General features: G+C 45.9%; 1 protein-coding gene across 1 annotated transcript in view; it reads right to left on the reverse strand.

The window, feature by feature from the left end:
* Window positions 1-15,952, reverse strand: part of LOC140701209 (trafficking protein particle complex subunit 9-like) — a 722,564-nt gene that overhangs the window by 270,275 nt on the left and 436,337 nt on the right. The window lies entirely within an intron of this gene.

The following is a 15,952-nucleotide window of genomic DNA, read 5'->3' on the forward strand; positions in this document are numbered from 1 at the left end:
TGGAATTCTAAATTTGAACCTGGCCTTCCCCCTTATAATGAACGTATATTTGTAAAGGCAGGACTTTAGAACCTACTGCACTTAACATGTTTACATGTATAGGATGTGAGTTCCCAGGTATGCTCTGGCCCTGCACTTCCAAAGGTCCAGAGCAGTTATGTTGGCTCTACTGAGACTGTAATTGGTAAAGACCATCTCCAGAGAGGAGGGCTCCTGCTTCACGCTCCAAAGTCAGGATCTTCTGAGTGGATAAAACAATGGACACTGGACCCTCAATTGTAAATTGATTTAGAATAACGCCAAAGTGTGTAAGACGTGTGTGTGTGCACGCACGCACCTTGGGACGTGTGTTGTACATGACTGTGTGTTTGTGTGTGCTCACGTGCACCTGGGGATGTATGTGGTTCTGTATGTTATGTGTGTGTGTGCGCCTGAGGACGTGTGTGGTTGTGTGTATGTTATGGGTGTGTGGGTGGTACATGACTCCATGTGTGTGTGCCCGTGGGGATGTATGTGGACCAGAGCAAGTGTGTCTGCACGTGTGTTTGTGTGTATGTACATGCATTACTTTTAATAGTAGAAGCTGTCCTTTAGAAATACGATGTAGTAAAAATTGTATGATGTCCTTTGCTGTATAAATCAAAATTAAAATTATCTTCAATCACCAGAAATTTAGTCCCCCTCAGATTCTGTTTTTTTTTCCATATTGATTATGTCCTCATTTTACTGATGAGGAAACTGTAGCTTAGAGATGTTAACTGACTCAACCAAGGGCATGGAGCTCGCGCGCCCAGGGCCAGGACCCAGTCCAAGCCGCGCTGCTCCAGAGGCCTGGAGCCCTGCTCACGATCATGCGTGGCCTCTTGGTGGGGGAACAGATTCTGATGAGCTGTGGCCAGCGTGCAGGCTGCCCGTGCCAGGGACTCGGGAAGCCGAGTGGAGAGTACCAGACAGCAGACAAGAGTGAAGGGCTGCTCAGAAGTCAGATAGTTTCCTAGGTCTTGGATGAGGAAGGAGGCTCACTGCTCATCCTTGATCCCTTTGCTGGTGGCCAAAAGGGACCAAGGCCCACGAGAGCACTTCTGGGAGCTGCCTGCCAACACCTGGAAAATGACTGCTCAGGACTGGCTCTGCAGTAGGAGCAGAGGAAGGAAATGTTGCCTCCTGGTGGACATCCTTTGTGATGGCAGTAGGAGGCCTAGGAGCCTTGGTATCGAGGTGGCAAGGCAAGGTCCTAGTGGATGATCGTTTCCACGTGTCTTAAAAATCATTGCTTCATATATTTTATCCATTTTGTTGTTTATTTTAGGGTGGTAAATATGGTCAGTGTTACTCCATATTACCTAGATTAATTAATTTTTTATTGTTAATTTTCTCTTCAGTGATTTGGAAGCTATATTGCCTCTTAAAGAAAATTCTCTCTAAATCTTTATAAATCATCTCTAAGTTCATATATTTATATGCAATTGGACCAGTATTCCTTTAAGTGTCTCAAAAATGAAATAATCTATTAGATCCTGTTCCTCAATAATGATAAATTTAGCATATTTTACCTCTCTGTTGTTCTAAATTGTGTGTGTGTGTGTTTGTGTGCTCCAGTTACTACTTTTTAGACAGTTGCTTTAAGTTTGTTACATTAACAAAGAAAATATAGGTATATACATCTTGGATTTCATTGCTCACTACCACTATTTAATCCCATGTCTTTCCCACTTTTGAGTTATTTACTTATTGGGATTTCCCAATCAACTGGACACATGATTGACTAATTGTTTTTGAGTGGTGGACTTGGAACACTTACATATCTATATGCAGATTTATGTTCTCCTCATCAACAACTCTCAGAGTGTTGTTGATGGCCCAAGCCTTGTTTTAAATTAAGACATTGTTTTTCATCACCAAAAAAAAAAAATTATTAATTTAAGGTGCTGTCTTTTTATGGCTGGCTAGTCTTTTATGGTGAATGGATATTAATAGAGATTTCCTTAACCTTCCTCCTTCTTTTTGCCATAACTCGTATTCATTGAGAAGCATGTTTTTACCATTTCTCAGATTGGCTTCAACTTTGACTTCTGCTTTAAACCATCACCCAACTCTTTTTCTCCATGCTTATTCCTGAAAAAGTGAGCTCTCTATTGGTTTATAGGTGGTTCCCGTCAAAGATGTGTGACTCCCTGTCCAAAGTTCCAAAGGAAGAGAAAAGGAAAGATTCCTGTTTCTGGTGGTTACATTTTGTCAGGTTAGAGATCTAGTTATCCGTGTGGCTGCGGTGGAATCTGCAATATCTTGGCTCAGAGTTTCCTTTTTCTGGCTTACTGGGGGAACCGCATTAGCTGGGGTCACGTCGCTGTGGCCGTTGTCAGGATCCTGGGACTGAGGCAGCCCCTTTCCCTCCTTGTTATTTTGATCTTGCAAACTGGGTCCCAGCTATGTGATCCCTGCACCTGGTGTCCAGGATCGCCCCACACGTGACGTGTACCCAGTTCCTTGGCGTTCCTCACTGCTATCAGCTAGTTCCAGTAAGTGTACGTGATGGCTTCCACTACTGTCCTTCCTCCATCCTCTCCAGGCAGGCCCTCCTTTCCCACTAGTTGGCCCTAAGCCTTCTCTCCTGCGCTACATACGCTGACGGAATTCCTCAGGGTTTCCAGCAGGTAGATGGGTCTCTTCTATGTTTGGAACCCTTCAGTGCTTGCAGTGAAAATATAGGATGTGGGAAGGAGGAGCTTGGGGCTTCTCCGTATCTAGGGGCTCCCTATCCAGCAGATTCAACTAACGGTGGATTGAAAATATTGTTGAAAAAACAGAAAGTTTCAAAAAGCAACACTTGAATTTGCCATACACTGGCAACTACTTACATAGCATTCATGTTGTATTAGATACCATGAGTAATCTAGAGATAATTTAAAGTACACAGGAGGACACAGTGAAAGAGAAAGTGACAACAAATATATGTGTATATTCATGTATAACTGAAAACTTGTGCTGTATGCTGGAATTTGATACAACTTTGCAAAATGACTATAACTCAATAAAAAAAGTTTGTATATATATATAAAAGTAGATGGGAGGATGTACATGAGTCCCATGCAAGTCCTATGTCATTTTATACAAGAGGCGTCAGCATCCATGGATGTTGACTTCAGGGTGAGTCCTGGAACCAGTGCCCCATGGTTACCAAGGGATTACTGGAAGTCCAGGCTCCTTATCCCAGCCTGCCATGTCCCCACATGGTCTGACTCCTACCTGTACCACACTTCCCTTGTCACTCTCCTCCAGCCCTGGCAGACTGCCCTCTGATTCTTGAACAGGCCACACTCACTGCGCATCATGTCTGGCCTTTAGAAATACCCGTTACTTTCTGAGCATGGCTCTGCTTTCACAAGATGGGCTGCATTGTCACTAGAGAAGTCAGTGTGGAGGTTCCTTTAAAAACTGAAAATGGACTTAACTCATGATCCAGCCTTCCCACTCCCGGGCATATGTCAGAAGAAAACTCTAATTCAAAAAGTCACATGCACCTCAATGCTCACAGAAGCAGTATTTATAATAGCCAGGTCATGGCAACAACCCAAATGTCCATTGACAGGTGACTGGATAAAGAAGTAGTAGTATATTTATACAATGGAATACTACTGAGCCATGAAAAAACAAATAATGTCATTTGCAGCAACATGGATGGACGTAGAGATAGTCATTCTAAGTGAAGTAAACCAGAAAAAGAGAAAAATGCCATATGATATCACTTATATGTGGAATCAAAAAAAGACACAAATGAACTTAAATACAGAAGAGAAACAGACCCACAGACATAGAGAAACAAACTTACGGTTCACAGGGAGAGAAGGGGATGGGAAGGGATAAATATGGGGATTCGAATAGTGCCCCTCTTGGGGAGTGATGGAAATGTTAGCTATCTTGATAATGGTTTTGGTTTTCTGGGTGTAGACATTTATCAAATTCACCAAGTAGTACATGTGAAATATGTGAATTTTATTGTACAGGTATCATACCACAATAAAGGTGCCCTTAAAAAAACCAGGAAAACACTGTCAGCATTTTGTCCTACGTTTTTATGTGTCTTAAGTGAGTGGGTCTTCAAGATTCTGGTCTGCCATATATTCTGAACCAGAAGTGCCCTCCTTCCCTTTTCTTTGGTAAACTGTCAGTGGGTGGCATTTATTCCCGTGGCTTCAACTGCTCTCTGTCCAATGATTAACTGTCAAATCTTTTCCAACATGGACATCTCAGTTCAGTCCCAGAAATATACTTCTAATTGACAAGTAGACATTCACATTTGATTAGCCCATAAAAATCTCAAGCTCTGTTTGTCTGGATTTACACTCGCTCAGAACTAGTTTTACTTTTTCAAACAATGGCATCACTATCCCATCTCTTTTCTGTGCCAAACATCTGGGAGTTTTCCTTTACTTTTCCACTCCCTCACCCCCATCAGTACTAAAATTCTATTCCTTAATGTCCCCCAACTAAGTCCCTGCTCCTCGCTCCCCACTGCATTAATTCCCCCCCTTGCTAGTCTCCCCAGTGCTGTACTTTAGAGTGAACAATCCACTTTGCTCACTTTTAATGACTAATCTGTGTCACTCTCCTCTTATAACCCCAAAGAATTCCACGCTGCGTGTGTGAGGAAGTCCACGCTCCCTGATTTAACGTCACACCTTCTCATCACCTAGTTGCTGCTTTTTTTCAGCCTCAGCTTCCGTTAGTTCCTCACAGCCTCTAGCCTCACTGACGTTCCTTCCCTAAGTGCAAAGTGCTCTTAGACATGACCAGGGGTCTGCACGAGACACGCAAGCTGCTGAGAATCCCGTCCCCACCATGCACTCTCCTGGTCTAGAGATTTGCTGGAATCCGCCAGATGTCAGTGCAGAAAGCATTTCCTCTCTGACACCTTCCCTATCTTCTAGAACACAGCCCCAGGCAGTGCAAGAGCCCCTCTGAACATATAGTATATATGATGCAAAGTGACTCTTACCACATTGTTTTGAAAATCTATTTAAATTTGTATCTTCCACGACACACTGTGATCTCCTTGAGGGATGGGGGGCTGTGTGGTATTTGTCTAGACAGCTAATGTCTGGCATAGACCCCGGGCCATCGGAAACAGTGTGCTGACTCATCAAGAAGACTTGTCGTCTTTGCGATGTACGAAAGACTACATGCTCTCTGATCTTACACCATCCGGCAAGGGTCAAAATAATTTCACATAGAACTACAGAGGCAAAATATGTGTATTCTTTTCCTCTTTGTGAGCCCGAGATCATAGGCATCCTGGAACGGAGGTGTCACTCAAAGCTGTCTGTCCCCTAGGCTGTTACGCCCAGATTCAACATATTTTTTGAAGTTGTAGGGATACGTGTACATCACTCCGTCTTAGAGCAAATGGTGCTTCAGCCTGACCAAGTTTAATGTCCATATAAAAATCAGAAATCTTCCAAACTGAAGCCTGAAGAAACATTTCCCTTTTCTCCTTCCAGTCTGTGTGTCATCTGCACCCCACATCCCCACTGCTCATCTGCGTCAGGCCACGTTCTATCTAGAAACATTTCCGGTGGGACACTTGGACAAGAACTAATTACAGCAGTAATGAAACTGGTCCCATGAACGTAGGCTCTGCACAACAAGGATGTTTGACGGGAGGCCTCAGCCGCGGCCTGCAGGGTCTGTTCACGTTTTCTGCCTGGCTTCCCTGCAGATGTTGTGCAGAAAATGAAGCCTGCAGTTAAAGTCATAGAAGGCCCAAGAAATCCAGAAAAAATGGAGTGAGATTCATCTCCTTGGGAATATTTTTGAAAACCATCCACTAATAAGAAGAAGAGATTTAAGAGGTACGTTTCAGACCAGATGATGTCCAACTGCAGGTGGGTCAGTTTTGTCATTGTTGCTCGCTAGTTGGCTTTCTGCTGCTTCTAACATGCCGCTTGTAAGAGAAGTGGCCTGAGTCGGCCCTCAGAGCAGAAAGGTGAGCTGGGCCTGGAGACAGCCAAGCTCCTCTGCTGTGTAGTGACCCGCTGAGAAGGAAGGGTTGGCCCAGGGCTTCCTCTGACTCTCTCCCTCAGTTATAAACTCTATGAAGGGAAAATGGAACAAAAATCTTAATTCAATATGGTATTGTCAAAGTATAAAAATAATTGTCTTTGGAGGGGATGGTATAGTTCAAGGGGTAGATTACATGCTGGATTCAATTTGCGGTACCTCAATGTAAAAAAATAATTAAAAAAATCTTTAAAAAAAGAAAAATAATGAAGAAGAAAAGAGATCTCAAACAACCCCAGTTTAAAAAGAAAAAAATCCTTTAAAAATAGTAGTCAGCTAGGTCTTTTGCTAGACTAGGAGTTTGGGATTAACAGGTACACACTACTATGTATAAAATAAATAACCAACTCTCAGGTCCTTAATAAATTATTTCAACCTGAATCCTTTTTCTTTTTTCCCCTAAGCAACCCATGGAAGCCTCTGAAATTCTCATCTTATAAAAGAATTCATTTAAAGGTGGTTTGAAAGTTACTGGTTAGAACAGTTATTTGTGGTTCCATGAATATAGGTCTAGTAAGAAAGACAGACAGTAAACCAGTAAGCAAATAAATATATGATGTACTGCCAGGTACTAATAATTGCCACAAAGAAACATAAAGCATATTAGGAGAGAAAATGTTTGAATAGGAAATATGTGTGTGCTATTTTAAATAATCTGGTCAGATAAGTCCTCTCTGAGGGTAAATAATTTGAACAAAGTCCTGAATAAAGCAAAAGAATAAGCCACGTAGGTAACAGACAAGAAAAGCCTCCCAGGCCGGAAGAAGTGTAAGTACTAGACTTGGAGTTAGAAACGCAGCTCTCCTGGTGGGGACCATCGGGGCGGTGAAGATGGGCTGGAGCAGAACGGTGAGAGCTAAGGCTGCAGAGATCGGTGAGGACCCGGATCACATAGGGCCTTGGTAGGGACTCTGGATATCCTTCTGAATACAATGGAAAATCACGAAAGTATTTTGCAATGCGGAACAACTTGATCTGATTCATACTTTAATAAGACCGTTGTGGGTAACGTATGGGGAATAAGCAATGGAAACAGGGCAAGGTAAGCTGATGGGAAGCCAGTGGGAAGAGTGCTGCTGACCTGGAGAGAGACACCGAGGTTGGACTGGGATGATGGCGGGAGACGGGCAGAAAGGGGGACACGATTTAACAGTAACGGTCACAGGCCTTAATGCTCGAATTGGACACAGACACAGAGTGGTACAGGGTGATGGGTATGTGATATTTGGGGATGAGCCACAGTTTTTGTGCAGAGACCTGACAGGAGAATAAAGTGGGGACGTTGACGTCGGTAAGAAAGGTTGGTGGGTTTTGAATTCCCCCTAGAGTCGCGTCTGTTTCTCTGTACATGACGTCAGCAGAGCAGGGATGGGTGTTCCTACTTCTGCAGAGAATTGCGTGTCCTCCTCATCGACTAATTCGAGAGGCCGACCTGCCCATCCAATTGCAACATCTTGAATCTGCTTCTTTCTATCCAGGAGGAGATTTCCAACTAAGATGCCAATCAAAAATTCCCGTGTCCAGAGTTAGAGATTTGTGCCCTTGGGGGGGTCTCAGAGATGCCTCCACAGAGGCTCGGTGTGCTCTCTCTCCCTCAGAGAACACAGTTACCTTCAGTCCGCTGGGTCTCAGCAGAGAAGATTTCACACATAGCCCCTCTCAGGCCCTGGGGACCAACCTCCCGCTTGGCCGAGCTCTGAAAATGAGAACGAGTTCCGGGCAAAGGGCCTTCTCCAGGGGGCCATCTGGCAGATTACATGAGGACAGTGTACAAAAGGGTGGGAGGGTTGATGGTATAAATGCATTTTAATTTTTGCTCTGATCTGAAACTGATTCTGTCCTTCCGTTTTGTTAAGCAAGTGTTCTTAGGCCAGACATGATTCTCCTTTTTTCTTTATATTTGATCATCCAAGAGGTTTAGATAGGGGATTTGTTTTAGGGTAAGAATCTTTAAAAAAAAAACCCTTGCAAATAGCGTCTTGTTAGGCATTTTGACAAGTGAATTCTCCAGGCAGTATTGAACCCCCTTGTTCCTCCAGGGGATCTCCAAAGGTATACATGTTCCAAATCTGACCCAAAACCAATGAGACTTTTCTTTTTTTTAAGAACTTCACCATGGACAAAAGATGTCACTAAAGAAGGTGAGAAAAGAGCAGGTCCCCATAATCCAGAGTCCCTCCCAAAGAGCCCACAGAAGTAAAGAGGAGATGAACGAGAGAAACGTTTTATTTATGCACACGCAGGAGCCAACCAGAAAAGTAACTACCATGTTAAATGGTGAAAGTTAAAGGCTTTTTTATCAACCTAACTTAATAGGGAAAAGGGAAAGGAGAGAATTGGCTTCCATGACAGGTTTTCTTCTGCATCTTTTGAATCTCACTTATCTTCAGCTTAAAGAGGTTTTGTATTAACCGTGGGTTCCATCTGACTTTCCATTCCTCGAACTTTGTTCTTCTTTTTCAAGATTCACTCATGTATTCTGACCTCCTGGATTTTCCACGTGAATTTTAGATTGATTGTCAATTCCTGCAAAATACCACCTGGGATTTGGGTAGGCATTCTTTGAATCCTTAGATCTATTCGTGTACCTTTGTCATCTTAGTAGAATGAAGCCTTCTGCTCCATGAATATGGGATTATTCTCTTTGAATATAGGTCTTAATTTCTCTCAATACACTCTCTCATCTATTGTAGTCTTCAGTGTCCAAGTCGGGTACTTCTTGCTCACCTGTATTGGATGCTGATTCAGAAGAGACACGACCTCCTGGAGAACCTCTGCTTCCACTGAGCTGACATGGAACTGAGTCCTGAGAAGGCTTTAAATTCTTTTAAAAATAGGATTAATGTACTTTAATTACTCCATAGATGAGTAATGAATGGGTCACATTAGCATAGGATTTTAATCCTTTTAGAATTAGTAGAGTAATACAGACACAGTACAAAAAATTGAAATATTGCCTAAAAAAGAAGTGATTTGTAATTCCCACCCACAGCGGTGTCTGTCATGAATGATTTGGTGCTTATGTCTCAGTCTCTGTGTCTCTCAGTATGTCTCTCTCCATCTCTGTCTCTCACACACTCACAATCAGATCAATTTCCATCTGTATTGATTTCACACACATGTGGTCGTGCAGATGGGACCCTGGATGCAGAGAGTGGGTCTGCATACTTCGACCCTGAGGCCTCCCTTGACATTGGGTTGAGACCAGGCACCCACTTTTCCAACTGAACAACATTCATTCATCCACATGAACCAGAACGAATGGACCCCATCCCCTCTCCATCAATATTAGTGTTGCCTTAATTCCGACTGTTTCAACCAGTGCTGTGATGGACACCCTTGAAAAGGCATCTTTGAATAGGTGTGTAAGGATTTTAATGGGATGAACTGTAAGTATCAGATCTTCTGAGGAAGAGATGCATCTGTGGCCCTTTGATGCGTCCTGCACCCTGTTCTCCTGAAGAGGAGCGTCCCTTCACTCTTCCCTCCAGGGGATCTGCTGGAGCCTCTGCCTGCTTACATTGTCACCAGGGCTGGTTGTCACCTGACTAAAGAACTGCCAGTGTGATGGTGACCGATGCTGTCTCTGCAGTGTTTCTCTCTGCCTCTGTTCTCACCTGAGAGGTCAAGCATCTCTAACACACACTGGCCACCTGCATTGCCTCTCATTGGAACTGCCCATGCCTGTTCTGTTTCTGTTTAGAACACTGAGTTTCAAAAGGATTTTGGACTACAGGGATGGGAAAAATTTCTCCAACTTTGGGTTATGAGGAATGAATTTTCCAGGTTGTGGTTTGCCTTTCAAGCAATTTTTCTGGGCTTTTACTAATTTTTTTGATTCGTTTGGTTTTGTTTTTGCCACAGGAAGAGCTAAGCATCTCCCTTGTGTCTTCTGGCTGTGGTGTCACAGGGGGAACAGCAGTGTCTACCCTGAGATTATGCACAGAGTTACCAAAAGGGCTTCATTTTGTGCATCACATCTTTAATCCCCCTGGATATCCCCTGAAAATAATAAAAATGCTGTTTCAAGTGAAAACAAACAAAAATCCTCAGCCCCAGGTGAAAACATGTGGGCAGGAAGGAAAAAATCCTTTTTTAAAATTTCATTGGCAGGGAACAACCAGTAGAGGTAAAGACACGCAAAGAGAAAGAGGACTTGGGGTTGTCAGGGGCTGGGTGAGGAGGGAGGGGAGTGCATGCTCTGGATCCAAGGTTTCACTTTGAGGAAAGAAATAGTGTGACACTAGATGGTAGTGATGGTCGCACAACATTGTGAATGCCCCTAATGCTCCTGAATTGCACAATTTAAAAGGGGAAAAGTCTATATTTTATTACATGAAACTCTAAAAAGAAAAATAAAGGATGTCATAAATGATGTGAAACAAGCAAAGGAAACTAAAGAAAATGAAACAAAAACATCTCCAGCGGAAGGGACGTCAAGTTTGTGGGGGGACTGACGGTGGGATTTTGGAAAACATTTTGGAGAAGAAGGTGTGGGTGGGTGCAGAGGGGGCTCTACCCCAGGTGGTGGTGATGCCTGAACTGGTTCTCCGTTGCCCAGCAGTCCAGCTGCAGATGCAGGTTCAGGAAGAGCTGCAGGAGTGGCAGGAGGTAGCTCGAGGTCTCCTGCAGGATCCAGTTCGTCCCATTTTTGGTCTCTGACATCTTCCCCTGCCCCTGCCTCCTCTGTAACTATTGGAAGTGGAGAGAGTTTTAAGTCTTGTGGAAGACCTCATGCTGTGAGAGAGGAAAATTTTACGCACCTGCCTCCCTTTCCATGTGCCTCTACAAGGACAGAAATCTTCCCAGAGCTTTCCAGACAGCTCCCACCCAGAAAGTGCCCACAGGATGTGTTCTGTGACTGAATTTTTCCAGACAGGTGGTCTGAGGCCATTCTTTTTTCTGGTCCCAACAGTAGCCTCTAGGGACACCTCCCTGTGTGGCCCAGCCTACTCCCCACCCTCACCTACACACATACACCAGCCCTGCCTTTTTGACCTTTGGTCTCTGCTTCAGGGGCTCCTGGTCCTCCACCTGACTTGCAGCGAAGTGGGCACGGTGCTCCAGGTCAGACCAGGGTGTGCTGAGCTACCCGTCAGCCCCGGGTAGGTCCCTGGGAGAGCCCTGGGTGATGTCAGGGTCGGAGGCCTGCCCCACTGATTTGTGGGCCATGGTGGTGGGGACCCCTCCATATCCAGACCCACCAGGAGTCTGCACTGGCCCTCAGAAGAGTGACACACCAGCCCTTCACTTGGGGAGGGGGCGTTGGTGTTCTTATTCATCAGCTTCTTTTCAATATGTGGTATCTGGCTCTGCAATGATAGTGACCAGCAGCTGACCCAGCATGGAAGTCTCAGAGTCCTTCCCGGCCAGGAACACTCCTGATTCTGTAGACTCTACCCTCTGCTGCTAGATCAGACCAGAACCTTGTTCAGCTCAGACATCCGGGAGGGAAAATACATACCCAGAGAGCATGGGCTCCACCTCGGGCAGCAGGACCGTTCCCGGGCTCTCCACATCTCAGCCAGCCAGCTTTGTCCTGGGCTGTCTATGTGACCGGGCCCCCCAGGCCTCTGTCCTGCTCTTTCTTGAGGCAGATACCCATCCCCAACATGACTGCTCCACCTCCACCAGGCAGGATGGGGCCGTGTGGCTACCTGGATGGGATCTGAGTGGTGGCCCAGCCTGGAGGGGCCTGCCCTGGGCCTCCCTGTGTTACCTTTGGGTCTCTCTGGCCAAAAGGCCAGAGGTGCCTTGGGTGAGACCTGACCCAGTGCCGGCAGCGTTGGTAGAGACCCTCACTGCGGGCTTTCCGGGGCCTGCGGCCTCAGGATAATGGAATGCAGCAGAACATGCCTCTGTCTCCAACCAGGTGAGCTGAGTAGGGACTTCTCTACAGAGTGGGTGCCTGGTGACTTCGGTTCCAAGTTCTGTTGGGCTCTATTGCCAGGGAAGTGAGGTCACTTCCTGGGGTCCACTTCTCCAAGCTTCCTCCTGACACAAAGCTCCTCAAGGGCCTTTCTGGGCTTCCAATCTCTCATTTCTCACTCCATGCCATGTCCACACACAGTGACACCAACTCAGCCCCCCCCCATAGCCCTGGGGAGGCCTGGATGCAACCAGTGCCGCAGCTCTGAAGACACAGCTGGGTTCAGACCTGTCTCCCCCTACTCAGCAGTCTTATCATCCTGGACAAGCCATGTGCCTCTCAGGGTCTCCCCAATCCCCCATCAGCACAGTGGGGATCATTCTGGCCCCTGCTTCCTAGAGAAGCCATCCTGTCTCTAGACCTAGAAACACCTATTGCATCTGTCACCCCCATGGGCTGGCATCACAGGGAGATCGTGCACAGACTCAGCAAAGGAAGGACCCCACAGAGGGCTGGCAGAGTGCAAAGCACACCCCACACAGGCCGGGGTCTGCCCTGGGGTCTGGAGAAAGTCACTTTCCTTGCTGCTTGCTTCCCCGCTCCCAGTCGTGAGACTGAAATTAAATACAACTCTGACATCGTCCGCTCTGGCATACAACCTCCTAGGTCATTCTGTCATGTTGACATACAGGCCCAGTGTCCCATCTCGGCCTCTGTGGTGGGCTGCCCCACAATGGCTTCCTATTTTTTGCCTTCTGTTCCCACACCCTTGTGGGATCCCCACACCCTCCCCTGGAGGGTGGATCGACTTTGGGACCAGGTGCTGACACATAGACTGACTTGTGAAAATGTATGTGAGTTCCACTCATTACCAGCTCCAGTGTTCTTTCTCTCGGTCTCTGTCTCTCAGTGCCTCTCTGAGTTGTCTCTCTCTCTGTTTCTCTGCCTCCCCCTGCTTCTCTGTGTTTCAGTCTGTCTGTCTCTTTTCCTGTATGTATGTGTGTATATATTTATGTGTATATGTGTGTATTTATGTGTGTGTATTGTACGGGTCCAGGGCAGGTCACTTCTGAAAATCCCTTGATGACATATTGATTATTTTGAATTCATGTTACTGAAGAAACATTATCTTTGAAAATTGTGCAAGCACTTTGGTGGGATCTTCTCTAAGGCTCAGCACTGCTAGGGAAGGGATGCACCTGTGGCACTTTGATGTATCCTACACCTTGTTCTGCTGGAGAGGAGCGTCCATTTGCTCTTCCTTCCAGGGTACCTCCTGGGGCCTCTGCCTGCTCACGTTGTCACCAGGGCTGGTAGTCACTGGGCTAAAGACCTGCCAGGGTGATGGTGGCCAATGCTGTCTCTGCAGTCTGTCTGTCTGCCTGTGTCCTCACCTGAGAGGTCGAGCATCTCCAGCACAAACCGGCCACCTGCACTGCCTCTCGTTGGAACTGACTCTGTGTGTTTTGTTTCTTTTCAGAACACTGGGCTTCAAGAGCTTTTTGGACCACAGGGATGTGAAGCTTTTTTCCGACCTTGGGTCATGAGGAAAGGTTTTTCCAGGCTGTGGTTTGTCTTTCCAGCTGTCTTTCTTGGCCTTTGTTTTCTGCTTTTGTTTGGTTTTATTTTGCCACTGTTTGGTTTTATTTTACCACAAGAAGAGCTAAGCATCTCCCTTCTGGCTCTGATTTCACACTTAGAACAGCAGTGCCTACCCCGAGATTATACACAGAGTTACTAAAAGGGCTTCATATGGTACGTCTCATCTTTAATCCATCTGGACTTTCCTCTCAAAATACAAAAATGCTAATTCATGTGAAAAAAAAATAATTCACCCGTCCCTACTTAAGATATGTGGGCAGACAAACCAAAAAAAAAAGCCACCTTTTATACGATTTCATTGATAGGGAACCTCCAGGATAGGTAAAGACATAGAGAGAGAAAGGAGATTAGGGCTTGTCATGGGCTGGGGGAGGTAGGACGTGGGGTGCTCTTTGTATACAAGCTTTTACTTTGAGGAAGGAAATAGTCTGAAACAAGTGGTGCTTGTCTCACAGCACTGTGAATGCAATTAATGCTCCTTAAAATTGCACAATTTAAAATGGGAAAAGGCTAAACTTTATTCTTATATACTTAAAACAAAAATAGAATATAGTATAATAGAAAAGAAAAAAATCTGACTCCATAGAAGATCTGTCCTTTTGGCTTTAACCCTTTGCTCTCTTTTCTAGGCTTAGTTTTACTAGCTCTGCACCTTTTGTAAAACAATGTTGCCTTTAGCCTTAAATATACAGGAGAGCCTACTTTCAAGGCTCTGATTTTTAAGGATATTAACACTTTTGCACTTATATAAAGACAACAGGTTGCAGACTAGAAAACTACTTTTGTTTTGTTAGAGGATTTACAGAGGCACTATGACCTGGTCTACGTAAACAGCTGTAAACCAAGATAATGGCGGACTAATATCTTGGAGAACCATCTTCCACATGTCAACTTCAGGCTCCTATTCTGCTAAAAAGTGGAGGGGCTGTGGTTGGTTGTTGCAAACTTGTTGGTGTAGAAATTCCTTGTTCTTGGAATCCTTTGCAGCTGTCCACGTGGGTCAGATCATGGTGTTCCTGCAAAACCTGCAACAAAACTAACTTTTTCTATTCTGCAACTTGTTATCTTTATAGGATTGCAAAGTGTTAATATCCTTAAAGCTCAGACTTTTGAGAATAGGCTCTTCTGTTTATTTCAGGCTAAAGGCAACACTGTTTTACAAAAAGTGCAGAGCTAGCAAGTCTAAGCCTAGAAAACACTGCAGAGGGTTAAAGAAAAGGAACAGATCCAATATGGAGTCAGATTTGTTCTTCTCTATTACAGTGACTTTTGGTGAGAGCTAAGTGGATGATTCCTGGGTGGGTCCTCCACTGTCCCAGGCTGGATTTCAGGCAGGATCCCTGCCAGATTCACCATGATTTTGGACCTAATCTACTGCAGAGAAACTGACAATTATTGGATTAAAATTACCTTTCAAAGTCCCTTCAATTGCCTGTAAACTATACCACAGCAGGGGATGTCTCATTGGCCAGTCAACTGCCAGTCTCCCCTGATGCAAGGGACAAGCGCCGCGGCGAGATCCATGGTGGCCTGGCCAGTGCACCTTCCTACTTTGCTCTAAAGCTTTGGATTCCTCACTTTGACACTTTAAAAACTCCCTTTCCTCTTCCCTCTGGCCTGGTGTGAATGAACAAGGTCCCTGCACCCACCTGTGCTGAGTCCATGCCATGCACATAGCCCCATGCACACAGCCCACCATCTGCTGTGTAACCCTGGGATCAAGTGCAAACTCTGAACTCCCCCACACCAAAGGTCCGCGTGCCCAGTGCCTCCGCCCTAGGGGTCCAAATCACCATCAGTACCATCAACCACCCAAAGCCCAAGGCCAGTGGCTGGCAGCCTGGGATCAACCTGACCCATCGGGTCAGTTGAGGCACAGGCTGCGGGGATCAGGGTGCCAAGGCGGGAATTGGAACCACCTTCAGCCCAGCCTGCCTCACCCTGTAGTCTCAGACATTAACTATGAAGGTGCACACTAGGCTCGATCCCCCACTGGTGGCAGTAGTCATCATTACTGGAGCACGGATTTCCCCACCCCAGCCACAAGGTGAGGGGTGAGTGAGTGAGCTCAGAGTAGGGGTGCACTCAGATTGAAGGGGATCCCATGGTGTGGGGGTACAGGTTGAGAGGTGTGGGGCCCGATCAGAGTGGAAATGACCTGGCTGAGAGGTGAGGGCGATAATTTCAGGTTGTTGGGTGTCCTGTGTTGAGGCATGAGGGGTAAGCTTGTGGGTGTAGGGGCCATAGGTTAGGACCTAGCAGGATGGAGTGTCAGGGCAGGGACAATGGTGTGAGGAGAAGGAGCCCTGTCTTCAAGGTCTGGTGGGAGACTGGGCCTGGCCAGTGGTGGGAGGGTAGTAACAGGGAGGGGAAGTTGATCAGGGGAAGTGGGGCTGGGTGGGTGAGGCCTGGCCTAGGGCAGTC

This window comes from Vicugna pacos, chromosome 14, assembly GCF_048564905.1.
Source record: "Vicugna pacos chromosome 14, VicPac4, whole genome shotgun sequence".
In the NCBI taxonomy this organism is placed as follows: Eukaryota; Metazoa; Chordata; class Mammalia; order Artiodactyla; family Camelidae; genus Vicugna; species Vicugna pacos.